The 27090-nt window shown below is 37.3% G+C and overlaps 2 protein-coding genes across 2 annotated transcripts in view; one reads left to right on the forward strand and one right to left on the reverse strand.

The window, feature by feature from the left end:
* The window catches only part of LOC149083093 (midasin), a 376364-nt gene that overhangs the window by 208154 nt on the left and 141120 nt on the right, over positions 1-27090 (reverse strand). The window lies entirely within an intron of this gene.
* Positions 1099-27090, forward strand: part of LOC149083096 (uncharacterized) — a 51717-nt gene continuing 25725 nt past the window's right edge. The window contains exon 1 of the mRNA XM_089236226.1: positions 1099-1634. The gene's annotated coding sequence lies outside the window, so the exon portion shown is untranslated. The remainder of the gene's footprint in view (positions 1635-27090) is intronic.

A 27090-nucleotide genomic window follows, 5' to 3' on the forward strand; every position in this document is an offset into this window, starting at 1 on the left:
AGAGTCATTTTCCCCAAAAAATTGAGTTGTTCGCATTCTGGTGTCTCACTCGTCAAAATTTTGGAAGGTGACAAAATTTCGTCCATCTCTTTCGGTATATGAGGAAGCAAATTGCAGTAAGTCAAAAAGCCACAGTATCACATTTTTGCACAACAATGTTTACAAATTTGTCCTCGTGAAATTTTGAAAAAGTGACTTATTACATTTTTTCCATCTGAGCACAGAAATATCGTACTGGTGTTTCTGAAATAAAGTATGTTAATCCTAGGTTTAAATAAAGCATAGTAACTAACACTTGTATAACAACTTCAGTCATTAATAGCGTTTATTGGAAAGCCACAAATCAAATGAATATATGTAACAACATTATTCAATGTTACGAATAACGCGTTTTTCTCTTGAATTCATGGTTTTCAGAACACGGGAGAGTTGCAAACAAAAGCGGCTGGCAACCTTTCCGTCGCGTATCAAAAAATCGGAGGAACAAGTGGAGTTTCTAATATTCAAGAAATTTGAATCAATTTTTTCATACATTCAGTTCATGTATAGGGACAAGTTGATCAATTTCTAGCATTAGATGAATAAGTATTCGAAAATAAAATAAATCTGCACTCAACGGTATAACTGTGTCATAGGAAAAAAAACCAGCAAATGATCACATCGTTTGTTAATTTTTTTCGATACAAAAATTTTTTATGCAGCACCACAAGCTAAATAAGAGAAATTCGAGGTGTTTGACACCAGGGAAAAACCGTTAACTGACTAAAAGAAAAGAAACATCCCCCCCCCCCCGATAGCCGCAATCGACCACATGCACACACGTCCCCCCCCCCCCTTTTGGACGATATTTCTCGATTCTGATACTTCCACCCACATACAACCACCATGTACCATCACACAAAACGGCCGATTCCTTTAAAAAGGCACGCATTTCCAAAACTACTACCAACGCCGTCTCGATCACAAAATGTAGTATATACTGTCTTTCCACCCCTATTCTCCAGTCGTCATCATCCACATCCCGCATCCAATGGGATCGAGGGCGGCACGTATCCACGTGACTGGGATATCTCTCTCTCTCTCTCTCTATATCTCGATTTTCACCCTCCCCCTTTCACACACACTAGGGCGCACACGGGATAAAATTCTCATCCGGTGGATACATACCAGACGAATGTCTGCGAAGGCTGGTTGGTCTCACTCATACACAAAAATTCCCTCCCACCTATAACACACACGTCTCCTACCCAGTTACGTTCCAACAAGTGATCGAAAGCGGCAAAATAATATTTTTTATTCATTAAAAGAAAACACGCTCATCCCACCATTTCCCTTGGTTGTTAATAAAAACACGCTAAGGAAAAAAAGTAGTAAAATTTGCGTGAACGCGTGATTTCAGATCGTAACGCGATTAATCATAGCCATTAATAAAACTGTGGGAGACTTCAGTTTCATTCTTAATTTTTTTTTTTTTTAAATAAATACTGACATTGCGCGGTCGAGATTACGGTTATGCCACTGGGAGGAAGATTTGGAGCGGTGCACACCATAGGAATACATCACTACGGACTACAGCTGTCAACCGAGAACATCAATTATTTCGTCGGAAGTGATTCGACGCTGTCCTGAAAGAGGTGAGTTTCATTGAATAATAAAGTAGTTATAAACACTGTCGGAAAAAATTGTTGGATCTAGCTGGAAATATCGAAATTTTACTTTCATCAAGATAACCTCTATCGGCTGTAAATATTCGTAATGTAATTGAAACTACATACACATTTTACTAATAACGGCACATCTGTTGACATTTATTGATATAATAAAAATTTATTTGCAACGAACACCGCATTACCCACATTCAATTCATACGCAAAAAAAAATGTCGAAAACAAAAAGGCAACAAATCCATATATGGATTTAGAACGTCCAATACAGCTCTATAATAAAGCGACCAACTTCTTATATTTCATTCGCTCATTCGAGAGATACTGTACATCGAATATATTTAATTGCATCAAATTATTCATTCTATCAATTTATCACCATTATTGCTGTGATACCAACCGTATGCCCTTAGGGGCCGGTCGGTGTGATCAATGCATTATCCTATCAATTTATCACCATTATTGTTGTGATAACCGAACAAGGTACCAAAGAATATTCATAATAATTGACTTCGTATACACCTTCCATCATGTGAAGGAAGGTGGCTTTTCCTAAACGATTATTCTCGAGCAGAGAAAACAACTTCCACTGGTTTTCGAGTTTTCAGTATTTGATCTGCAGAAATGATTAGATTACTTAATGTATACACCTTCGGGTTACCATCATTCACGCAACTAATAGATGAATCCTTTCCTTGCAAAAATCCAACACAGGGTGAAATTTAGATTTTACTGAAAGACAATCGTTTACAATAGGTGTTTGTCAAGCACCGTATTTCCCCGCACTTACTGGCAAACACTTGGAATCCTCAGCATGCCGTAACGTATGGGTAAATACGTTAAGGCATGCGAGATTCCGAGTCACAGATTCGTTTTTAAATATTTTTATTTTAAAAATCGGCTGAATGCATACTATGATCTTTATTAAACCTTTCGCCTTTCCCGGCATGCCGTGAACGGACAGACACCGACATTCAAAAATCTGGCTTGAGTTTTACGGCATGTCAGCTAATGCGGAGGAATACGTAAATATATTAAAAAAAAAAAAAAAAAAGATGACGATCACAACGTTGTCGTAAGGATCACGCGAAAATGCTTAAAAAATACACCCTCCTTCCCCCGTCATAAGAGTTTATTGAATGAAAGTTTTAACAAACCTTCTCAATCGATACTTTCTCATGCCACAACCTTACTTATAATTTCATAAGGTGCCGTGCTATGTGCGACCCTGCTCTGTGCGGCCAACATAAAAGAAAAGGGTTTGGTCCCACACAGTGTTGTCAAAAAAAATATTGAAAATTAATTTCAATCCTCTCCAAAATTTTAAGGGGTAGTTTTGTAAAAGGATGGGTATTTTTTTAAATAAAAGAGAAATAACTTTATAAAAAAATACCTAAAATTTCAAGGAGTATTTACACTCTTCAGCAGTGGCGGATTAAAGTCGGATGGGCCCTCTAAATTAGAAAAAGCGTGCAGTTTGTTTTTCTGGGCCCTTTTAGAAGTCAGGGCCCCGGGAGTGCGCCATATATCCGCCTCTGCTCCTCAGCGAAAATTGGAGTAAAATTGAATTTTGATGCGTGAATTACGCATCTAGACGCGTATTGACGAACACTGGTCCCACACAAATCAACGGTATTTATCTGGGCTGCACGTAGCGTTTTTTCCTCTGTCGAACACAACACGTTACCTCCCATAAATAGCTAGTATAAGTTAGCATCCTCCCTCTTAATTTATTATCCATCCCGTATCACCACGCATCAATAAAGAAACGGGTTTTCATGTACTATGCAAGTGGATTGTAGCGCTCTGGATGATAAAGGACACACTCAGTTTCGCAGATTATTTCGCTTCTGGGTGGAAATGGAATTAGTCGTTGATTATGTCCGGCAAACTCCACAATTACCAAGCTAAACAAATTAGAAAAAAATGTTGAAAGTTTCCATTTTCTGTATTTAGTTGCCATAATTGTGCGGATTCTCAATGGTGAGACGGACAAAACTGAAAATGACGTAAGGGAATTCATAAAGCAAAAGGTAAACAGTGAAATTTAACCGCCTTTCTTTCGAAACGAGATTGTGACCTATTTGAGAGAAAAATGAATTTAGACTTTTGTTCTTCAGCAACCATATAGCGAAATTAGAAAAATAAGTTTTTCTTCACAAACCCTGCAATCATTCTTACTTCTATTCAAATGAAGATACCAGTTTTCGACAAGTTCATTATACAGAAGAAATAAAAGTGGTGGATGCTTTAAGAGAAGGTATTGGTTGATAACATAAGACCGATCGAATTCACGCATCTCTTTTCCAAGTGTGAACGAAAATTCCAAATTCAGACTTTCCTATAGGATACCTTGTGAAAGGGTTCAACTTCAGTGAACTCCTATTTCATTGAATGCAAATTGATTCGTTTCACCAATCAAGTGAATTAACAACGCATCACGCTACCACTTACAAATGCGGTCGATAAATCTTTAATTCGTGTTCAACAGAAAACCAGAAACTTGGAAAAATTGACCGCCGCAAACTTATTTTTAAATGTGAAATACTACAGCAATGAGAGAAATAACAAAAAAAAAATCGACACAATAAAAACAAAGTTTTTAATCGCATCTCATGTGTGCTCAAGGAATTTTTCTTAGTGAATTTCTGAAAAGATACAGACGAAGTCCACGTATTTGTTAATAGATTGAAATAAAACTGCAGTCGATCTTTTATTGGGATGGCGAAATAAACATGACATCCAGGGAAAACAAAAAAGATAAAGTACTTTCACTGAACTTCCGATGCATTTAAGTATTTAGCTCCTACAACGAAAGAAAGAGCTTTTCGAAACTTGAATAAGAACCTTATGAAGGTTTAATGACGGCATTCATCTAAAATTCCATCATCTAAAAAGGTTTGGTTATAAGGTTCAGAACTGGAAATTTTCCCTGTAAAACTCGTCGGAACTGAAGGCAAAAGAATAAGAATAAAAAAGAAATCAGTCCATATAATTGAGCACTAAATCCTGTTATAAGGCAATAAAAGAAAAAAAAATATGAAGACAATGAAAAAAATAGGAATGCGCACAGAGAAAGAACAGCTTGTAAAAAAAATAGAGAAACAACGGAAAACTCAGCAATTCACCATACAATCATAAGAAAAGGAAGAAAATTTAACTGGATTTTTCCAAGAACAATAATAAATTTTATGAGCCTAATATTAAATATTGGCCTATATAGACAAATCTCTGGAGTGTCGCGCTTCAAGTTGCATCACGATCATTGAAACCATCGTAAAATTACATGCATGCAACTCCTATGATATACCATTACACTGTTCTATATAATTATTTTTCTAATTTTCATTGAATCCCTCAAGTTTTCATCACCTATTAAGATGAATTTCACAGGAAAGAAATAACAGTGTGTAGTACACGGCTAGAAAAATTGGTCATCTAGCTAAGTACACCTTAATTCAAGACAAACAAAACACCACATGCACATTTGCACAACGAAAAACAAATCATTCCAATGACATTTATAAGTAAGCATGACAAATAAATACAGCGGATCCTGCTTATAACGTTTTTCAAAAACTGTCATAAAAAAAGGCTTTAAACGGTAAATCGTAATGAGAATTACTTATAGTTGAAACCACAAAAATTAGTCGTACCAAGCGGGAACGACTGTATTCCAAAATCTTTAGCAACAGTTGCATGACCAGGGTATGAAAAAAGTAATGATTTACAAAAAAAAAAAAAAAAAAATTCGGATTTTTTGATTTAAATCAGATTTTTTTCGATTAAAATTAACTCACTGCTTATTGATTAAAACAAATCTTGTTAATCATTAAGAATACACATTTTTATATCACCTAAATGTTTTTTTTTCCTAATCGCTCAAATTCAATTAATCATTAATGAATAAACTACAAACGAACTATAAGCAAAAAATACGAACACCAAAAATCTATGTTTATGTAACACGAAAGGTCGCTGAACCAAAATAAACTTCGTGGATTAAAATTTTTCTCGTAGAGAAAAGTCATGAATTCTCGTAGAGAAAGTCAAAAAACATTATTCATGAGGCTCCCCCCACCCCCCATCAACGTGATGCGTGGTGACATCTCAGTATTACAAATATGGTGCAGGTACCTCAATTCACTGGATTAAGGGCCATAACCAAACGGCCATTCAGCATTAGTTCAACTCCCTATATTTTTCTGCAATTCTTTCCATGCGCAAAATCTAGAAATAGAGCAGTTTTCTTTCTGCACTGTATTTAGGGATTAAGTTCAAGTCTATATTTACCCCAAAGATCTTCCATACTTCTTTTAACCTGAGGATGTCACTCCGTTATCCATACAAAGGTTTCTTAACACCTGGCTGATGCGAACATATATTTTGGAAAGAGAAAATTCAACTGCCTTTGCGGGAATAACGAACTTTTTACCACATGTCAGTAAAATGCATATACCATACCAGGTTACTTTCACTTCAATATCAATGAAGTTATGTAAAGGGGAAAAAATTAAATTTTATAATTTTAAATGAAACATTTAATCACAAAATTGACAGCTTGCTTCAAATCGGCGTACCCTATTCTTGACTTTGAATAGCAGCATACTTGAACAACCAGACCAGGTTTCATCCCTACTTAACCGCGCACCAACTCCTATCAGATATCGCCACATGGCAATTTTCAACCAGTGTAGTTGGGTGGGAAATGATGGAAATATCTATCGGTTGTCGCCCTAAGATCCGTAGGTAAAGAACCTAATTCTGATGTTCTTGCCTGGTCATTTGATTATTTTTGTCGCACCCCGATCATTTTCTGCACACGAGGTTAATTAAACCGGGACCCACAATTTATGGCCGATTCCGAACGGCAGCCTGTTTTTTTATACTCACCGAGAGGTTAGTGCGTGGTGGGACTCTGCGGTAGCAATCGTTTTCTGGGGTCATGTCACTGTTTCTGTTGTACCCGTGTCAGGAAAGTTTCCGACAAGGATGAACCCGGTATCGAACTCGCGACACATTTAAACATCCTTTGGTACTTCAGGTGAATATCTTATCGACCTGGGCTACCGCGCCCGATCTTGCCCGGATTCGAACTCACGGACCTTGACGGTAACCTTCATAGTGAAAGACGAGCATCTTGCCACTCAAAATACGGCCCGACAAAGAAAACGCTTTGATTTTTAGCATGTTTTCAAATTTCTTGGCGTTTAATTTTTCAATGGATTATTTGGCACACCAAATTACTTCAAGTAATTCTCCTGAATGCATGTTATATGATCATGAAAAGAAAACTATCAAACGATCCTGAATATTCGTTCATCGAACGTGTGGTTTAAAGGAAAAAAAAAATTACCTCAGAATGTCTGTTGCAACCTAAAACTTAACACAGGGAAAATACAAGAACAATCACGCAACATCTGGTTCGACTAAACATTCGGGACTTCACACAATCTTCTGAACAAGTCATTTTCTTGGTTTGAAAATTATAGCTCCCCACGAAAACTACGCATGTACGAGGAGAGAAAAATGAAATAAAGCACCGCGTTTTCATTATTTACGTCCGGAGATTTAACATTAATAAATTTCCCTTCGTTATTAGCGCAACATGTGCAAGAGGCAAGAGAAAATTCTCATCAGAGAGACAGAAAAGGAACTTCAGGTGCTCAGGGTAATTATTCAAGACAAATATGCTAAATTGCAGAAGCAACAAGGCAAGGATTACTTGACATTTAATTTTACTAGAAAATTTTAAAATTATACTTTGAAATTCAATTTTTTACCACTAATACTAACCCGAATAAGGAAATAGTCTATCAGACGTGCCAACTTTTGAAATCCAGAAATCCGGAGATTCTCCCGGGGGGGGGGGGGGGGCGCTGACACTCATAGACTCGATCAAAAAAGTTCATTAAAAAAAAATCGAAAAAAAACATTTTTTTTTAATAAATTAAGAAAAAGTTACACCCCCCCCCCAAGGCATGTTCTGCATTGCCCCCGAGAAGAATATAATTCCATGTCAGTCTTTCGATGCAGAATAAAGAAATCACATCTACATACTGTCACAAAGTTTGACGAGCTCCCTCTCGAAAATTTTGGAAATTATCATCAAAAGGCAGTTTGTGAAGTGGATAGACGAGAATAATGTATTGTCGGATAATCCGCATGGGTTCAGGAAGGGGAAGTCATGTGTAACTAACCTTCTTTGCTTCTATGATCACGTGACTAAGGCTTTGGGTAAGAGCAAAAATGTCGACGTTGTTTACCTTGATTTCCAGAAGGCATTCGATCGGGTCCAACATGGCAAACTTTTGAAGCGTTTACACGAGATTGGAATTGGGGGCAACTTTCTGAATTGGATAGAATCGTGGTTAAGAGATAGGTCGCAACGAGTTATAGTGAACGGGGAATTCTCTGGTTGGACAGACGTCACAAGTGGAGTTCCTCAGGGAAGTGTCCTTGGCCCCATACTTTTTTCACTTTTTATAGATAAACTCGATCAGGGTATCGATGGGATTACTAGCAAATTCGCAGATGATGTGAAGCTAATGGGGGTAATCGAGAATGAAAACGATAGGGAGTTGCTCCAGACCAACTTAAACAGGATTGCAGCATGGGCAAATGAATGGAGCATGACGTTTGGCGTAGATAAGTGCATGGTCGCTCATTTTGGTTTGAACAACCCACGGTTCTCTTACGAGTTGAATGGTGTCACTATCCCGGATTCAACTAGGGTCACCGATTTGGGAATTCTCATTGACGAGCGATTTAGGTTTTCTGAACATTGTTCAGCGGTGGTCAAAAAATCGAATAGAATGCTTGGTCTCATTTTCAAAAAGGTGTCTTCGCGTTCTCCTAAAGTCATTCTTCCGCTTTTTCGAGGCTTAGTTCGTCCTGGACTGGAGTATGCTGTAAGGTTTTGGAGACCATACCTACAGAGGGACATAGACTTGGTTGAAGGGGTGCAGAGAAAAGCTACGCGTGTCCTTATTGGCACACAGGGCTTGAGTTATGAAGAGAGACTTCATTTTTTGAATATGTTTACATTGGATGAACGCAGGTGTCGAGGAGATATGATCGAAGTGTTCAAAATTTTCAATGGGATGGATAGGATGGACCATAAACTTTTAGTACACCGCCAATCGACTGCTTTTACAAGGGGACACCAGCATCGATTGGTGAGGGACAATGCAAGGCTATGGTGTCGCAGGGAATTTTTCTCTAATAGGGTTGTTAATAAATGTAATAGCTTACCCCCGGAGGTAGTAAATTGTAACACAATTAACACGTTTAAAAAGAAATACGATAAACATATTGGGGTAAATCGAGAAGCTATCCATTCTTAGAATAAGACAACCATAAGTATTCTTTATGGGCATTGTATAATATTTTATCATGTGTATATATCTTTATAATTTGTGTTAATTGCATTTTTAATTGGGTTGCTGTATTTTTGAAATATATGACAACCATATTTTTATGGGCATCTTTTTATCAGCCACCTCGTTGGGCATTTTGTCTGTTGTGGCGTTGTGTTTGTATTATTTGTATAAAGTGTAAGTGTTTGCTTCCATGGATGCTATCAGTGATTGATAATCTTGGGTATATGAATTCTTAAAAGCTTTATATTTAGCTGTGTATAGCTTAAAGTTTTATATTTTCTTTATGAAGATGTTTAATCGGAAGAAACAATTAAAAAAAATTCAAATTACAAAGCTGCGGACGAAAAAACGTGCTTACCGCACAGCTGTTAATGAAATACAATAACGATTATAAAGGAATTTCGGCAACCAAGCTCATGCCCCTGATAAATGATTGCCGATAAACGCTACGAAAACGAAGTCGCGTCTTTGCCAGTTGCTTAAATGCGGTCACAGAGACTTTTTTTCCCGCTGCTCGATGGAAATGACTACGGCTATCCTCTATGGGTGTTTTCCCTAACGGCAACGTGAAAGCTCGCGTAAAATCTAATTTTCTGCCAAAATCCGGAGAAATTTTAACAAATCCGGAGAGCGGGAGGATGAAAAATCGGGAGAGTTGGCAGGTCTGGTCTGTTATTATCAATTATACGACATGACTGGAATAGTAAGGACAAGTGCATTTCCCATGAAATATATATTATATAATATATAATACACTGAGTAGAGAAGTTTGATATTCTTACCAATCTAAATAATCTAAGGAATTCTTTTCCAAACTTCGGAATCTGTTAAATTTAGAAAACGTACAAAATTTACGATTTGAAATTTCGTCTTTTCCAGCAAAATTTGATGGTCCAGAAATAGAAAAGTGGTTCCTGAACTCCGGTGAACTTCAATTTACAATCCCCCAAATCCAGAATATTCTAAACAAGTGTCCCTTACTTCACGCGATTAATTGGTTAAGAAAAATAAGACTCAATAACTTTTTTAAAGCGAGTTGAATTTAACATGGGTAAGATATAAACAGGGAAAGTTTCTCAAAGAGAATGAAAAAAAAATTAAACCGAACTTTCAGCAGCAAAATAAATTTTTGTAAATTGATATATAATTCAGTACATGAATCAATCTAATATTTTTCTTTTTCTGAATGTCATCAATCGGATGATGAAAGGAATAGTTTAGGTTTTCGCAAATCTTTCCTCTTCTGAAGAGCCTGGGATAATAAGCTGTGTGGGATAAAGCAATATTTTTCAATATATATATTATTCTGTTAATGTAAAGCTTCTTTAACTAAAGCTTTTAGTAGCAAAGCTGGAGAATTTTGAGCATCCCTCACGAACATGACGACCCTGGTCTCATTTTCTTCGATTAACCTCATGGTATTGCAGGGTTGGTGAAAAAACCAAAAAACCGGGTTTTTTTGGTTTGAACCAGGTTTTGGTTTTTATAACTGTTGCATTAAAAATAGAATTTCTGGAAAATCGTTCAAATTTCTAATAATTAAAAATAACATGTTTATCAATGTAATTAACACAATTCCCATATCAATTAATCTGATGAGAAAAAATAGGCAAATACAATGAGTCTGATGAAATATAATTAGCAAAGATTTACAAGATATATATACAGGATGATTATAACTAAAGTTCTGCTTTCAAAACACTAAAATAAAAACCACTGGCCAGAATGACAAAAATTTTCATGAATGTTCCTGAAGCAATAGAATTTTGTATGGTGAAGGGGAAAAAATACTTAAAAATGTAAAATAGACGACGCAGTACTTATCCAGCACATGGGAAATTTGCTCAAAGAATGGATATGATAGCCAGTTAAGGCATAATGATAATGCAATTAGCATGGTACGATTTCGTAATTCATGGGAACATCACAAAAATGAAGTCATTTAAACAAACAACTAAACTTACACAAGAAATGTTACATATATTGTCCACTGTGTTCTGGCTGTGAGGTGGAAGAACAAAAGTGTTTGTTCAACAACAGATCAGGCTTATGTCATGGTAACGATGTGAATGTGCTTTCGATTCACCTAAAGTTTACAATCCAACCACTGCACATGACATTTTGGGGTATCTATAAAGCCAAAAGTTGCAAGTTATAGTATAAACAGGCTGCCTGGTGTCATGTTTTTTTTTTTTTTTTTTTCAAAATGGTTTTTCAGCAGCTGCTTCGCTGATGTCACAATGTGCATCTCGATAAAAGTCGTGCTGTCCACCAAGGCTGAACAAATCGAAAAAAAAATTAGGTGCCAGCCTAAGAGCGAAGCATGTTTTGCCCTAAGAAAAACAGTTCCGAGTAATTTTTTTCTTTACTTTTCCGGGACTTCATGATCCATTCTCAAGTTCAAAGACATTATTATGAAATAAAAAAAATTGTCTCATACTTACACTTAATTTCAGCAATGATGCATATAAAATTTTATGTGCCAAAACCGATTTTCCAGTCACCCTGGCATCTGGGATTTGTCCAGCCCTGCTATTCACACACTCACGCTGTTGAAGTGCCGAAATGTTATGGTTGCGCAAAAAAAAGATTGTACCGCTGGCCAAGTAAAGCATCTACTTATACACATTTTAAAGTTTTTTTTTTTTTTTTCTTTCGCAAGGAAATTCTATTACTTCATGCAATGGGCCTATGCCAATTTTCAATCCATTCTGACCAGTAGTTATTATTTGTGTTTTGGAATCAGAACTTTAATTATAATCACCCTGTTATACAGCTGATTATTTTTCATAAATCACCTACTACTGTGCATATTAACCAAATAGTGACCCAGTCCATATTCCAGGACAGTGACAGCAACCTTCACGGTGGTAGACTAGCATCTTACCACCACGGCACTCGGGTCCGACAGTCAGAAGCTAACACCTAACCACTGGACTGCCAGGTGACGAAGAGTTATATAATTAATATAATTTTAAATATCGCTGGGGTCATGCAGCAAAACCTTAGCGGGGGGGGGGGGGACTTGAGGGGTATGGTCTCCCCTCCCCACGAAATGAGAGAAAATGACGGAAAAAAGATGATTAAATCACTTTGGTCTCCCCTCCGAACGGAATTTATGGTTACGGGCCTGTCACACAGTTTGTTCATCCAAAGAATTTAACGGGGGAGGGGGAAGAGTACGCGGCAAAGATCTTGTAATTTTGGCTTAAATTTTTATAATACCACGCTCTGCGCACAATCTGTCCCAGGATGCGAAAAAATTTGCGAGATAAGTCTCACGCCTAGTTTGCTCTTAAGACACTTTTCGGTCCGGAAGCTTTTTTGGTACTCCGTTGGTGCAGTTTGTACCTTAAGGCCTGTTCACATGTGCAAATATTGCGGTAGCATTGGTGAAAATTCTTGAAGCGGGTTTTAAATCCACTTTTTCTATTTCCCATGTGAACGGGGCTATTATCTTATATCGCTTCCTCCGCAAAGAGGAAGACCCCTATGGATGATATTGCGTTTTCTATATACCCTATGAGCTCTGCCAACATTGCTCTGCTAAGAAACCAAATTTACGGGAGGGGGCCCTCTTGTGATCCTAAGGGGTTGTTATAATAACGAAATACCGGTTTTCCCTGATGTCAATTCGACTTCAACATATAACCGCAAAAAGTTACACTTCGGAGACACCTGGGCTGGCCATATTTTCTCGAGAATACGAGATTGAAGATTTCAAATGCGGGACATCGTCACTGTCAAAATTATGCCAAAAAGCAGAGTTGCTAACTACAGCTAAAATTCGTCAATGGCGGGAAGTGAAGCACTACTACAGCAGTGGATTAAAATGAATTCAACGATTAAAAAATGACAAATATAAGAGGAGAATATTATTTACAGTCGTTAATCACCATAATATAATTTTTGAGTTGGAAGATAGTTTTTTATTATTCATTGAAAGCAAGGATTAAAATTAAGTAGGTTGCATGGAAAATACGTGAAAAAAAAGGGATATTTTTGCAAAAAAAAAGTCGGGATGGCCAAAATTGCACAAAAATACGTGGAATGTCACAGGAAATACGGGGCATATGGTTATACTATTGATACCTGTAGGTTCCATTAAATATTTCTTGGATTATCCGATGGGACCCTCTTTGAAGGCTTGCAGCAGCCAAGTTAATTTTTAATTTCTCCAAAAAAAAAAATTCCCCAAGAAATAGAGTAGGCCTACGTACAACATTCTAATATCGAGTAATTATGTTGAACAACAAAAAATATTGACGGAATCCTTGCCGACGTCTACGTTGCTGGTGTACATGTATAGTTTTAACATTTTTTTTATTTTTATGTATGGAAGGTAACCGATTTTTCAAAGAGAAAAAACACGAAAACTTCGAATCAAGAATATGAAAACAATCGAAAGAATATTTCTCCTACTTGAAAGAATAAAAAGTATTTCCGCATTTTCATAGAAGCCTCGGGGAAAATTGGAATAAATAAAAATTGGAATCATACAAATAACAGTGAATAAAAACTGAATCCCAAGAAAATAAATCTATTAAACAAAGAAAATACAGCGTAGGTTCTTAGATTTAAAAATCGAGGAAAGGGACAAACAAAATTAACAGCAAACTAGCTTTTTTTTTTCTTCTCTTCCGTTTTTCAAATTACAGATACATTTCGATTACAATAGGGAGAACGGGGGTGGGAATAAAAATTTGAGAGAGAGACGAAAGAGCTAGAGAAGAATTTAAAAGGGGGGAAATATCCTAAACCGTTATTTTTGAGATAAATTTGTCTCCCTACCACCTTTTTCCTGAGAGTTTTTTTAATACATATATTACAATGACCCGCTCATGAAATAAACTGATTGGAAATTGAGTCAGTAATTACTGAATACTACTTTTAGATTGATTTTTTTATTTACCGCGTTCAAATTATAAAATCCAAAACGCTTGAATACATATAATAATAAAAAATGAAAATCAATGAGCGCATTTAGGAATCAGTTCGTGAGGGCCTGATATTTTTACACAACACAGAAGATTCAGAGAGACGGAAGAGCGAGAATTACTGAAAGAACAAAAAAAAGTAAAACTGGTGGAATCAATTACACAGCAGGTGAAGCACATATACACAACGTTTTTGAACTAAAAATACTTCCACAATCTGGTGTCATAAAATGCCGCGGAAAAACGAAATGGGGGGGGGAATGAAACATTACGGCCGAGGTACGCTTGTGACATGCTAATTAATGACTTCTGAATTTAAAACACTGAATAGTTAGACATTTTACCGGATGGGTTTGTGGATCCGAATTCATCAAAAAAAAAACCTTCCGAAGGCCGTTTCACATTATTTTTTGTGCATTGCTTTATTCTTATGTGTAATTTTCTGTCTAATATTAACACTTCCAGTCATTTTTACTGGTACTGCAATGTTATTCATATGCTGTAAAAAAAGTGGGGGAGGGTATTAGTAGGTAGACAGACAGGATGCACTATAAATTTAACGTTGGAATAGTTCTACAGACTTTTATTTTTTTTTTATTCAGCAATAAAATGAATGGAGTAATGTGATGGTTTCGCGGATTTCGAAGAATCAATTCATGCATCGTGGTAGAGAAAAATAAATGAAATTTCAAATTCCTTTAGAGGAAAATAAATCAGAAAAGCCAAAGAACAGAACAGATGTGATTGCAATTTGAAGAGTGAAATCCTCATTAAAAGTGTTATAATTAGAGCCCGGAAGTCTGAGCACTAAAAATGGTCAAAACAGGCAGACAAAAAGGCACCAAAAATGCCTAAAATAGGCACAAAAAAAAGCATTTATAATTTTTGGAAGAAAGGAAAAAAATGACTAAAAACAAAGGCATTAAAAGTTCAAAAACTAGCTGAAAAATTGGTTGCACTTAATCCAACTATTGCTTTAATTCTAGTTTATAACAACTGCATTATTATAAAAGTTAAATTGGTACCAAGCCCAAAATTAGCACCCAGAAGTTATACACAAACAACGCAGTCCGACGGCTGAGCGAGACATTATGTGAAGCATGTGGAGAAAAAAAAAAGTTTTAGTTTTCTTTTCTAAGACGGGCTGCGTTCATCTAAGGCAAAATTATTCACGTCCAAAAAAGTTGGAAAATTTTAAAAAGAGCATTTTTTTTTTTTTTTGTTCTCAATGCTCAAAGTATTCAAATTTTACAGATTATGACGTCTGAAATTAACTAATAAACTTAAAACTATGTTAAAATAGGCATTTACGACACGAAAATTTCAAAAAAGCATTTTTACCACAAAAGTGTGAAAATAGGCATTTATGGCATTTTGCCTGAACTTCCGGGATCTAGTTATAGTTTAATGTTTCGAGACTACCATACTGGTACTACTCTACAGGAAAGTGAAGCGATTATTACGAAATACAGTGATACCCCGGTTTTCGTCGATAATCCGTTCGAAAACAATCGGCGAAATCCGAAACCGACGAAAACCGAGGCAATTATTTCCATATGAATCAATCTAAATTCAATTAATTCGTTCTACACGCTCCAAAATAATACAAAAAACAAATTTTATAGAGAATACACATACAGTGTGTAATACTAAAAATAATAAGAAATTATTTTTAATATTTTAAAAATGAATATAAAAGACTAATGTAAAGAATAAATGAAAATTTAACATGTAATTCACATTTTTATATCTTTCTGAAGACTCTTCTAGGCGTGTGAAAGACGGCGAGAAAGTGGGGGGGGGGGGAGTACAGATATTATTGTTTGAAAGGAAAAATTCCCCCTCCATAAAGACCTTGGGTATCAAGGCACTATCTAAGGTCCCTTACTGGGACGACACTATCCGAGTTCACTTGAATTCGGACACAAGTTTTTGCCCCAGACTTGTCCGAACTCGCACCCGCGTCTAGTAACACAGTGCACCTTTCGAATTTTTGTAACCAGCCTCTACTGGCCTTAAACAAATAAGTACACTAGCACTCATCCGAGATCGCCATACAACAGTTTGGCCTTTTCACATATGATGGCCTCCGAAACAGAATTGTCATCCGATTGATCTAAATTAGTAATAACTGTTCGACATCTTCAATTGCTTGTGATCTTGATTTTGTTAGCACATTCAAACCTTTCGCTATATAAGCCTTCTTTATTGCTTCCCTTTTCGCCACAATGGAACCTATCGTGGATGGCGACATCCCATACATGCTTCTGATCATGGGCGGAGATACGGGGGTGGGGGGGGGTGTCAAAGGTGGAGTCGACTGTGTGTGTGATCTATTGTATATATTTATATATGAATTGACATCGTGCCCCCCAGCAATAATGACTGTGCCCCCCCCCCCAGGCTTCCAAGTTTATCTCTGCCAATGCTTCCGATTACAGCAATCTTAATGCCACTCTCGTATTTTTCGATGATTTCCTTCCTCAACTCGATCGTGTTCTTGGCCCTCTTTGAAGGGTTGCTGGCTCTGGAAATTTTCTTTGGTTCCGTGGAATTGTTTGGCTATATGCGCAAGGAGATGCTTACACAACGCCACACTGAACAGGATAACGAAAATTAGCAGCGAGGTCAAGTGGGCACATTGATGAAGTTCGAGACATATTTTTCGCAAAAAAAAAAAAAAAAAAAAAAAAAATCGACGAAAACCGAAACCGACGCTAACCGAAGGCAACGAAAACTGGGGTATTATTGTACTATGTATGAAGTTCGATTTTTCATATTACAATTTACTTCGTTAGTGAAAATCAGAATTTAAGTCATTCAGGACCGTTTTTACAATCAGAAACCTAAGCAAACCCCTACTTCATATCTACAAAAACACTTTTTCGCATATATCGTGTTTACGACGAAAGCCTCCCGATCACTTGCATTAAATAGCTCCAATCAAGAGCCATGTAATCAGATCTTGAATTAGATGGCGTCGGCGTCTGCCATTACAGGACGGGTAATGGGCCCCGAAACGTTTCCGACAGGAGTATTGCAATAGAAATATATGATTCTTAGTACGCAAGCAGTTAAACGAGAATTCTCAGAACAAGGCTCCAAAATTTCTGAAATAGTTTAGCGAATCTTTTCAGCATTGATGAAACTGAGTTTTGAAACAGTAAACAAAAGGCACGAATACAACTGACGCTCAAGTTGAATAATTTCGCGTGAAAACACTATCGTAATTAGCATTCACGCGAAATCGACACACATTAAGTAGAAATACTCGTATCTTTCTAAGATTTAGTAGGTAATATCTTTTATTATCCATAAGTAATAATTTACCAAAGTTAACTTAAAAAGTGGAGGATCTGTAGAAACGTGAACATAGACACACGGCCACGCATAGACACATTAGGCATATACATGTATTGAGATATATTTAAAACACTTTTTTCATCTGGTATATCACGTGAAGATTTTAGAGCAATAGTAATAATAACGAAAAACGATCATGGAAATAGCTAAAATATTGCGAAGCCCATACAGCACGATACTATTCCATTCTAGTTTGAACCACGTTGAGAAATATTCTTACTAATGCTAATGTCAAATCAACAGTAAAGGTAAAAATTGAGGCTATTTTTTTTTCCTGACTACACATTTTAACAGATCACCGAAATTACGATTTAATGTTCTTGCCGAGATTGGTTTCAGGAGAGTATTCCGTGTAAAAACTCGATAAGTATTTTTTTGGAAATCGTGAATACATGCATCTAAATATAAAATGATTCTGAATGAATTGATTTTACTATTTTTATAAAAAAAATTTCCTTCATACTACATCCACTTCAACCCTCTTCAAACACTTCATCCGTCAAAAAAAAAAAAAACTGAACAGCTCATCTGATTCAAAAGACTTCGCCGAAAGTACCAGGATGAGGAGAAATGATCGAACCGATTACCTCGGGTAACATCATCAGGACTTCTTTTCGAGGTTCACCGAGTGGAGAGAGAAAAAAGGCATAAGATAGAAAGGCACAACTTTTCATCACCTCCTCCACAACTATAGCCATCAGCCAGCCAGCCAGCCAGAGAGAAGGCCTTCATCAACACCCACTCAACAAAAAACATTTGCAGAATCCAATGATAGAACATAAAGGAAGCATGGAGGCTGGAAAAATAGAAAACTCCAAAAGGAAAGAAAATTGAGAAATAGTGGAAAAAAATATAAAAAAGGAAAAGGATAAAAAGAACAATCGATCGATCGTCTGACAAACATGTGTGCATGAAATAATCTCTTCTTTTCGTGAATGATCATTCATTCATTCCAATACACTAATACAGACAATATCTCGGAAGCTACGCACACACTGCACGAGTTTCGAAAGTAAAGTTCAAATATTGATTTCATGATTTCATTTCCAGATAAAAATCGCGTTAAATAAATCGTTATTTGATACTTTTTCTAATTAAAAGTGTTTCAATGAACTACAACTCATAGGATAAAAATGTATAAGGATATGATTCCACATCTTGTACAAATAGACATAAGCTGTTAAAAAAAGGTTTTCAACATCTTTAATTATTGATTCAAAATGAATTATTAATGTGAAAATTAAAATACGGAACAAAAAATCGTATAAAAGGACGTTGAAAAAAAAACTGGCACATAATTTTTCAAATATGTGATATTTTGAAACTAAGAATACGCAAAAATTGCAACAGGTTAGCAGTCGACGAAAAGAATAAGTTTAAACATATGCACAACGAGAACAAAAGTATAACTTTCATCAATTTTCATTTTCGGAAGGCCTTAAAAAATGCTGCCAGGGTACTAGAAAACCTTATGACTACCACTGATATGTATCTATGTTCCCACAGGATACGAAAACATCGACAGCGGCTCAGAATCGGATTGTATTACTAAAATCCAATTTCATCCTTTTATTTATACGAGGTGGTGGAAAACCTACCAATGCCCAAGCCCCATGCATGCCAACCATGGAACCAAGCCTCTCCGTAGTGGCAATGTTTGAAGAAAAAAAGGTTTTTCCTTCAAACGATGACGGAATTCAAAGAGATTTTTGAACAAAGAAGTTAGTAAACAAAACCAGGGGAGACAATTGTGATAAAATATATGAATAGAAAACGAAGCTTGTTCCGCAAGCGAAAAAAGGGATGAAGAAAAAATAAAACTTGTTGTAGACCAATGTATCCCACCTACATATATGATTAAATACTAATTCAATTTTTCTTTTTTTCAATTTTTGATCCTCACGTATTCTCAAGGGATCAGCATGATCCGTCCAGGGAAGTTGTTAGTGTTTGTAAACATCCATGCCCGAACCGCGATTCGAACCCAGACCTGCACAGTGAGAAGCTAGTTCCCTAACCACTGAAAAAAATTCCAAAAGGCATACACCTAGCATAAAAATGCGCTATATGAATGTCGTTGGAAGATGGGTGGGTGAAAGAGAAAACGTTACATACAGGTCATTTCCAATTAGATGGAAAAACCCTATAAATGAACTCTGAACCAATGGTTCCGACATCTTCCAAACATCGAGAGTTATAAATGTAAGGAAGCAAAAATAAAGGAAAAAATTTCCACAAAATATATGCATACATGTACATATGCGAAAGCACCAGTGAAGGTAAACCAAGGAACAGGAACAAGACAAATAGAAGAGAGAACAACTCCATTCAACTCTGCGTGTGCTCACAGAGGGAAATTGCCTTTTCTGGAGTGAGACCTCTCAGTACAAAGCAAGGAAAAAAAACAAGATGACTGGCGCAAAGCAAAACCCAAAAGGAGGGACTACATCAGCGAGAGATTGAGAGTAAAAACGGAGAATAAAATCGTGGGTAGGAACTCTAGAAAAGGAACAAACTAAATGGAGGAGGGAAAAAAATTGTCTGGACCGCTCTCACAAACATCGATCCACAAAGAAAGACTCGGGTCACTGCTCTAGGCAAAGCATATCAGAAAGAGCGAGAAAGAGAGATCATTTCCTTGGTGGGAGATCGAGTGTAAGGGGAGCATACTCCTACTTCCTTCTCTTCCGGGAGTACACACTCTTTCGGCTCATAAACACACACACATCCAGCAGTAAAAATGTTAGTTTGGCGATGGACACGATTTGCTTTCTCCTGAAGAGAGAGATCTGTGGGCAAACTGAGGGAAGATGCCGGTCCATGGAGAGCTTGCGTTAATGACACCACGCATTCAATTTACGAGCTCGAGATCACGGACCCACTGAGTTATGGAACATAACGGATGTTAGCAAAACTATGCTCTCGTAGCTAGTGAAAGAAGGCAGAATGCGATGGAAGGATAGCGTTTATTTTATTGATGAAGTCCTCTTTTCCAGATACGTCAGAAAGAAAATAAGGTCCAGTTCCAGGTGAAGTAGCATCACTCATGGTTATGGCAAAATCATGACGCTACATAAAGTGTTAATCTGCAAGTAAAATATGCATTGCTCCAGCAGAATAATAGAGTAAATCCAGTGGTATTCCATCATACCACAGACCTGCCAACCTTCATAAGGTAAAAATATCCTGTAATTTTCTCACAAAAATCCGCCAATCTACTTGAAAATCCGGCAAGAGTAATTTTGTATGTAAAAATTCTTATATTTGTCAATATCCATATATTTGTCATTTTATTGCCATAATAAGAACCTCCACACAGACGTGCCAACTTTTGGATTCCACAAATCACGAGATTATCCCTAGGGCCCCCTGGACCCAATCAAAAAAATTGCTATAATTTTTAATTTTTTTTTTAAATCAATTGAGAAAAACTGCCCCTCCCCAGACAGATCATGGGTAGCCCCGGTGCAGAATATAATCATCGTGGATGCTATCAGTGATGGGTAATCTTGGGTATACGAACTCTCAAAAGCAGTTGTACAGTATATTTCTTTTTGAAATACATATGATTAGAGAAAAACAAAACAAAAAAACTTCAAAATGTAACGCTGCTGAAGAGAAAAGTTCCGGTAGTATCACAATGAACATTTAAGGACAGGACACACCCCGCTTCCCATCTCAAGGAGATATCGAAGCGTTCCCGAAAGATGGGTGCATCCGGAATTTTATTAAATATGTATAATGTCTATATAAATTTGTATAACAGAATAACAAGTTCAATTACAGGAGTATAAATCAACGGAATTATGATAAATCATGATTTAAGAATCGAAATCTAAATTGATATTATAGCGCAGCGGTCGGCAAACTCATTAGTCAACAGAGCCAAATATCAACAGTACACCGATTGAAATATCTTTCAGTAGCCAAATTTTTTAAACTTATAGGTAGGTACATTTTTATTAACTTAATTAAGGTACTCCTAAGCTGGCCTTTGCTAAAAACGTCCTCGATCTGATTGAGGTACGTTCGCTGACGTCGACCGCTTCCAACTCTCCCACCCATACTCGTCTTGTATACTTGTTTCATCTATCTCCTTTCGTGTTCATCTTCTCTTTCTCTCTCTCTCTCTATATATATATATATCCAAACCATCTCAGCATACGTTTTTCAATCCTTGACACTACATCTTCTTTCACTCCATAACGCTGCCTAAAATTAACTTAATAAACTTTACTCAAAGTTTATTAACTTATTATTTTTTACTTGTTATTTTACGGATATCTGGCTCACTTCTCTGGGAAATGTGCAGAAGACGGGTTCACTGTAAGCTCGTCCGACAAGATGTTAGCAGCGTCCTCTAGCCCAAGTTAGGCCGTCTTGTGGGGCAGAGGCCCCAGGAGCATCGTCTTCGGATGGTCGCCCCTGGTGGATTGCTTCAACAGCGATGACCGATGTTGGATGCAGATGGAGAGAGGTGGCCACGGGAGAGTCGCCATGAGAGGTGGTACGGTGCTGGTCCAGGACCATCGTTTTCAGATGTGTGGGGCCCCCAGTGGATCGCTTCTAGCAGTGTTGACCGATGTTGGATGGAGAGAGGCCGCCTCTGGAGAGCCGTCATAAGAGGTAGTGGCCCAGGAGCATCGTCTTCTATGATCTGACCGAGTAGAAGTTGACGTTCCTTAGTATGGAAAATATTGCACGTCCCCCCCCCCCCATTTTCTGAGAGGAGACTCGTCTTTTGTGTCTATCTACCCTGCGTACCTTAGGAAAAATGCCTCGTTTTTGACAACTTTTTCTCGAACTTCCCAGTTTCGACCCACATGATTGGTCGCACAAGTGTCAAGTGACAGCAGCGTCAGGTTTTCACCCTTTTTTCGGCAAAAACCAGTGAAAAAGATGACTCACTTGGGAGGGGAGCGAGGCCAAAATGCGTATCTAAACAAGATTTTGGAAAAATCTGGAATTTTTGTGCGCCGCACGTGGTATTTTGTGGAAGAGCCACACTCAAGGAGCCAAAGAGCCACATGTGGCTCGCGAGCCGCGGTTTGCCGACCTCTGTTATAGCGTCCTTGGCACGTCTGGACTCGATAATCAAAGTTCCTTTGGTGGCGGTCCGTCTGCGTTTGTTGGATGTCACAAGTTATAGTCATGTAGGCCGTACCACGACGAATCCATGTCGTGTTTGCGTCACGTGGAGTCCTGGTACAAGTCAGCCAATGTTCGGACACCTAGGTGTTTTAGCCCATACTAGGCACACATTCCTGTTCCATAAGTATCCTACACCTTAATTTTCTTGGGCAGTATGGAGATTTTCATCATTCCCGAAGCTACATCGGCTGGCTAGCTGGATTATGGTGGCATTGATTCACCACGTTCACATGTTCAGTGTTTATAGTTTCTCCAATAACGTTCGCCGTTCAACGACGTATCAGTTTCGTGAATCGGTAGTATCACATATCAAGTGGTGTACAATCAATCTCTCTCTTTCTAATGTTATTGTGTTTACTGTGTGGTTGTTAAAATAATACAATATAATTACACAGGGATGTCGGCAACTATGACCATCCCCTGATAAATGCTAAAGTAAACAAAAACAAAGTCGTTGCCAGTTTGCTTAAATGCGGTCACCAAGACATTTTTTTGATGGCCACTCGACAGAAGTGAGGTTTTCAACAGAGTAGGTAGGTTCCACGAATTACGGCTGCCTTCTATAGGTGTTTTCCCCAAATCCGACCACAGTCCCCAAAGCCGACCGCAGCCATTGATGTACCGACATCGTGAAAGCTCGGGGAAAATCTAAAAAAATTCTATCTAAAAGAAATGGACAAAAATTTTCTTCCAAATCTAATTTTCTGCTAAAATAAGGAGAAATACCAAAAAAATCCGGAGAGTTGGCAGATCTGATACAAATATATATATCGTTAACACTAGATATACCACTACTAACATTATACTATTCCATCGTGCCACTTGACTCAGTTTCACATCATAGATAGAAGCTGCTCAAATGTAAGACATCTGTGTTTTACTCTTATTATTTAGCATGTAAATGAACTACATCTTCTCGGATGAACTAAAGGATGAGATGATCAAAATGTAGATCGCACATGCCCGTAACTAATGTTGGGGAAACCAATATTGTCGCTTAAAGGGAGGGGGGGGGGCACCCAAATAAGCTAACGAGATGTGTAAGGATGATTAGCATCCATAATTTTAATGTTGATCTGCTCTGGGCCTCTGCAGCTCACGATAAGGCCCTTTAAACATGGTTGTAAATCACAAGCATTGAAGTTGATAGAATTTGCAATAAAAATTTGTTTCATTTTGTTTAATGTGTCAGACTGATTGGTTATTCGGTAAAATCTCTCCAAAAAAAAAGGTAAACAAGAGAAGCCGTCACTTATTGGAGTCGACAGGACCAAGTCTGACCGATAAAATTCTAGCCACTACTGAACTACTTTCAAACAGAAATAACTGGAAATTTTAATGAAACAGATTTTCTGAAAATTATAAACTGGGTACGTGAGAATAAGAGGACAGTAGAAACTCAATAAATCAAGATGAAAACGATGACAGGAAATAGTTTCACTGAACATCTTGTCGATGCACCTGTTATCATATTCATCCATGCACGAAATAGTAACAAACTTCATCGACAGAGAAAAAAGAATTAAATGATCCGAAGTAATAATAAAAAAGGTTACAAAAAAAGATAAAATTAGAGGAGATACAACCATAGATAAATTGATTTATCTCCAAGCACGTCTTGGTATGAGGAGACTAGCGACAAGCGTGATATGTTGTTCTGACAGAGAAAGAAAGATTTGCTGTAAGAGTTTCTCCTCAAACAATGAAAAAGATAAATGTTACAAAAAAATCAGAATGTTACGGGATGAAAGAATTGCATTGCAGGTAAAGAATGAAATCTAGATGTTGATCGAAACTGACATCGAATTTACTTCAGGAGATATAAAATAAATTGTTTTCTAGATTTAAAAAAAATTCTACAGGATTAAGGTTGAACCAAACGATAGTTTTTCGATCGTGTTGAAGCCTCTCACCTGCAAAGTAATAATGCACTTGAACTAGGCGTGGATCCAGGGCAATGTGTCGGAAAGGGGGTGGCCTTACGGTGAGCAAATTATTTCTGACTCTTTGGGAGGGCATTACCTTCTGGATCCTCGGATGATTTAAACATGGGATTAATATTTGTATTCAGGTTATGGCTAATCTTGCGCAAGACCGTCAAAGTTGTTTTTTTACCCTTGATCACGAATCGAAAATTGTTGAAATAACGGAGGAATGATGACTTACGCAATTTTATTATTAAAAGGAAGGGGTGAAACATTTCCGTGGCGGCTCTGACACTTGAAACTTGAAAAACTTGACAATGAAAAACTCAAGAACTCCGGGTAGTCCAGAGATAAATTCACATTAAGGTTAACGTCAAATGACAAGTAAAAACCGCCAAGCCAGCCAGCTCATTAGAAAACAAAAGAACGTTTGATCTCACTCCAAATAATTTAAAAAGCCCTTTTCCTAACAGATACCAATACGAATCGGTCAACCTGCAATGTTAATTAACCCGATGCATTTTTTGATTCAACTTTATTAAGATGCAATCGAAATAATTAATCATCAATTGCCTTTAAGCTTTTCATAGTTAGTGGTATTCATCGATAATTTTTTTAACGCTTTAGTTAGTGCGTGAAACTAGGTTCTGTGATTTTTAAAGACTTTAAACAGTTATCAAGTGCATAGGAAAGCTATCAGATGCAACAAACCACGTAAGATAACTGGGGTGGGGGGGGGGGGGGTATAAAAATGACCTCACTGCAAAAAAATGTCAATCAGTATAAACTTTGCGCTTTTCTCAGTCATACCAGAACAAATTTCTTGGCAAATTCGTTAGATACGAATTTGCCAAGATATATAGCTAACAAAAATTTTTGATTTTATTCTCCTCTAACACTTTTGACACGCACTTTAACACTTAAAAACAGCAAAAATTCTTAGCTTCCATTCAACCGTGAACATTTTTTTCCAACTTCACTTTGTGAAATGTATAAGAATCGAACGACCATTCAGAAGTAACACAACCATCATTTTATAATCACGGAAGCATCAGCTTCAGGCAAGTTTTTGCATGACTGGAAATCACTTAAATGAAAACTTCATCAGATTTAGCCGTTGCATCGGGATCTGCGCTAGTGCAACTAAACTTGAGGTAGTGCACACGCAAGGTTCATAGCTGCAAAGCCTATAAATACGGAGTAGACTCCCGAATCATAGACGCATATTATTCTGCAAAGCACCAAAATGCGATGGAATATAACTAGTACGTTGGTCAAAATATACTGAAGCACAACGTCTCGTCGAATGATTCAGCACGTGAGCGAAGGCGAAATCTACACCTTGTCATCCCCACTTTTCTCCAACTTCTCATTCAGCTTCTAACAGTTCCATTTCAGTGTCTGGGAAGAGAGCACCGAAACGCGTTTTCCACAGTATATTGAATATATTTGCATAATAAGCTAAAAACCGACAGGAATTCTGTCAAGGCAAAACAGATTCACGCGGAAGTCGATGGCATGAAGCAGCAGAACGCCGACACATTTAAAGATGCGTGCATCACGGATGCAGACGGCCATCATTTCCAATGACCAGGAAACTTCCCTATCAGAAACTACCCGCGGAAAACAGAGCTAAAAGCATCACATGCATATCTATATCCGACATGGTATAACGTTTTGGTATATAAACGGATATTACTAATACTTTCCATAGCAAACACGGTTCTTGAGTCAAATATACAAGTGATCATCTACGATGTTTTCAATTTTATATACGAAACAAACATGAAGACATGCGGTATACATATACAGTATGAAAAGCTTTTGACGCGTCTACATGCACCGTCGTACTACATGCATAAAAGCACAGGAATTGACTGCATAATCTAACTTACTGAAGCTGAACCTAGCAGATAGCCAACATAATTGTTACCACAGCAGGATCTCAATTTAACGAGAAAGTATCCCCTTGTGTCCATGATTATCATCTCGATCAAACAATTTCTCCGATTTGAAAAAGTAAACTGTTAGTCCCACCTGATTCGTTTGATTGAAGTTCGATTGCATATGCGAAAGAATAAAATAAAAACAGAAGCGTTTGTATTTGTCGCTATATACGTCGAAATTTTCACTCGGATAATAAACGTAAAGTATCAACATTACTTCATTAATTCATGGGATAGAGAAGTCGGGCACACCTCAATCGATCCCATCGCAGGGGAATGAAACTCAAATATATCAAGTTCATAAAACTTGGCCATTTTCGGTCTTGGCCACCAACGAATTTCTTTCTAGGATTTAATCCTGAAGACCTGGGTATAAAAAAAATTGTTTGTATGAAAAGTTCCAGAGAAAGTTTTACGTGATCATGAAGAGGGTGAAGAATTCGGAGAAAAGAAATCGCCCGTCCTTCGGGAATTCTTTCAGCTGTCGTCAGCGATCGAAAGAAAAAAAAATAGAGCGAAAAGAAAATGGTAGGTGAGCCAAGGCAGACAATAGCAAAACGATAACGTCCTCATGAAGAATCCTCGTAGACGAGACATGGGGAGGAACAGGACATGGATAACGGGAAGCGATGGGTGGATGTTAAAGATCCATTGACAGAACAAAAAAAAAAGCATTGAAAAAGACTGAAAATACCGGATAAAAATGCCATGGGGGAAAAAAT

Source organism: Pholcus phalangioides, unplaced genomic scaffold (assembly GCF_987345545.1).
Source record: "Pholcus phalangioides strain wild (caught in Gottingen) unplaced genomic scaffold, Ppha-v1.0 ptg000009l_1, whole genome shotgun sequence".
Taxonomy (NCBI): domain Eukaryota; kingdom Metazoa; phylum Arthropoda; class Arachnida; order Araneae; family Pholcidae; genus Pholcus; species Pholcus phalangioides.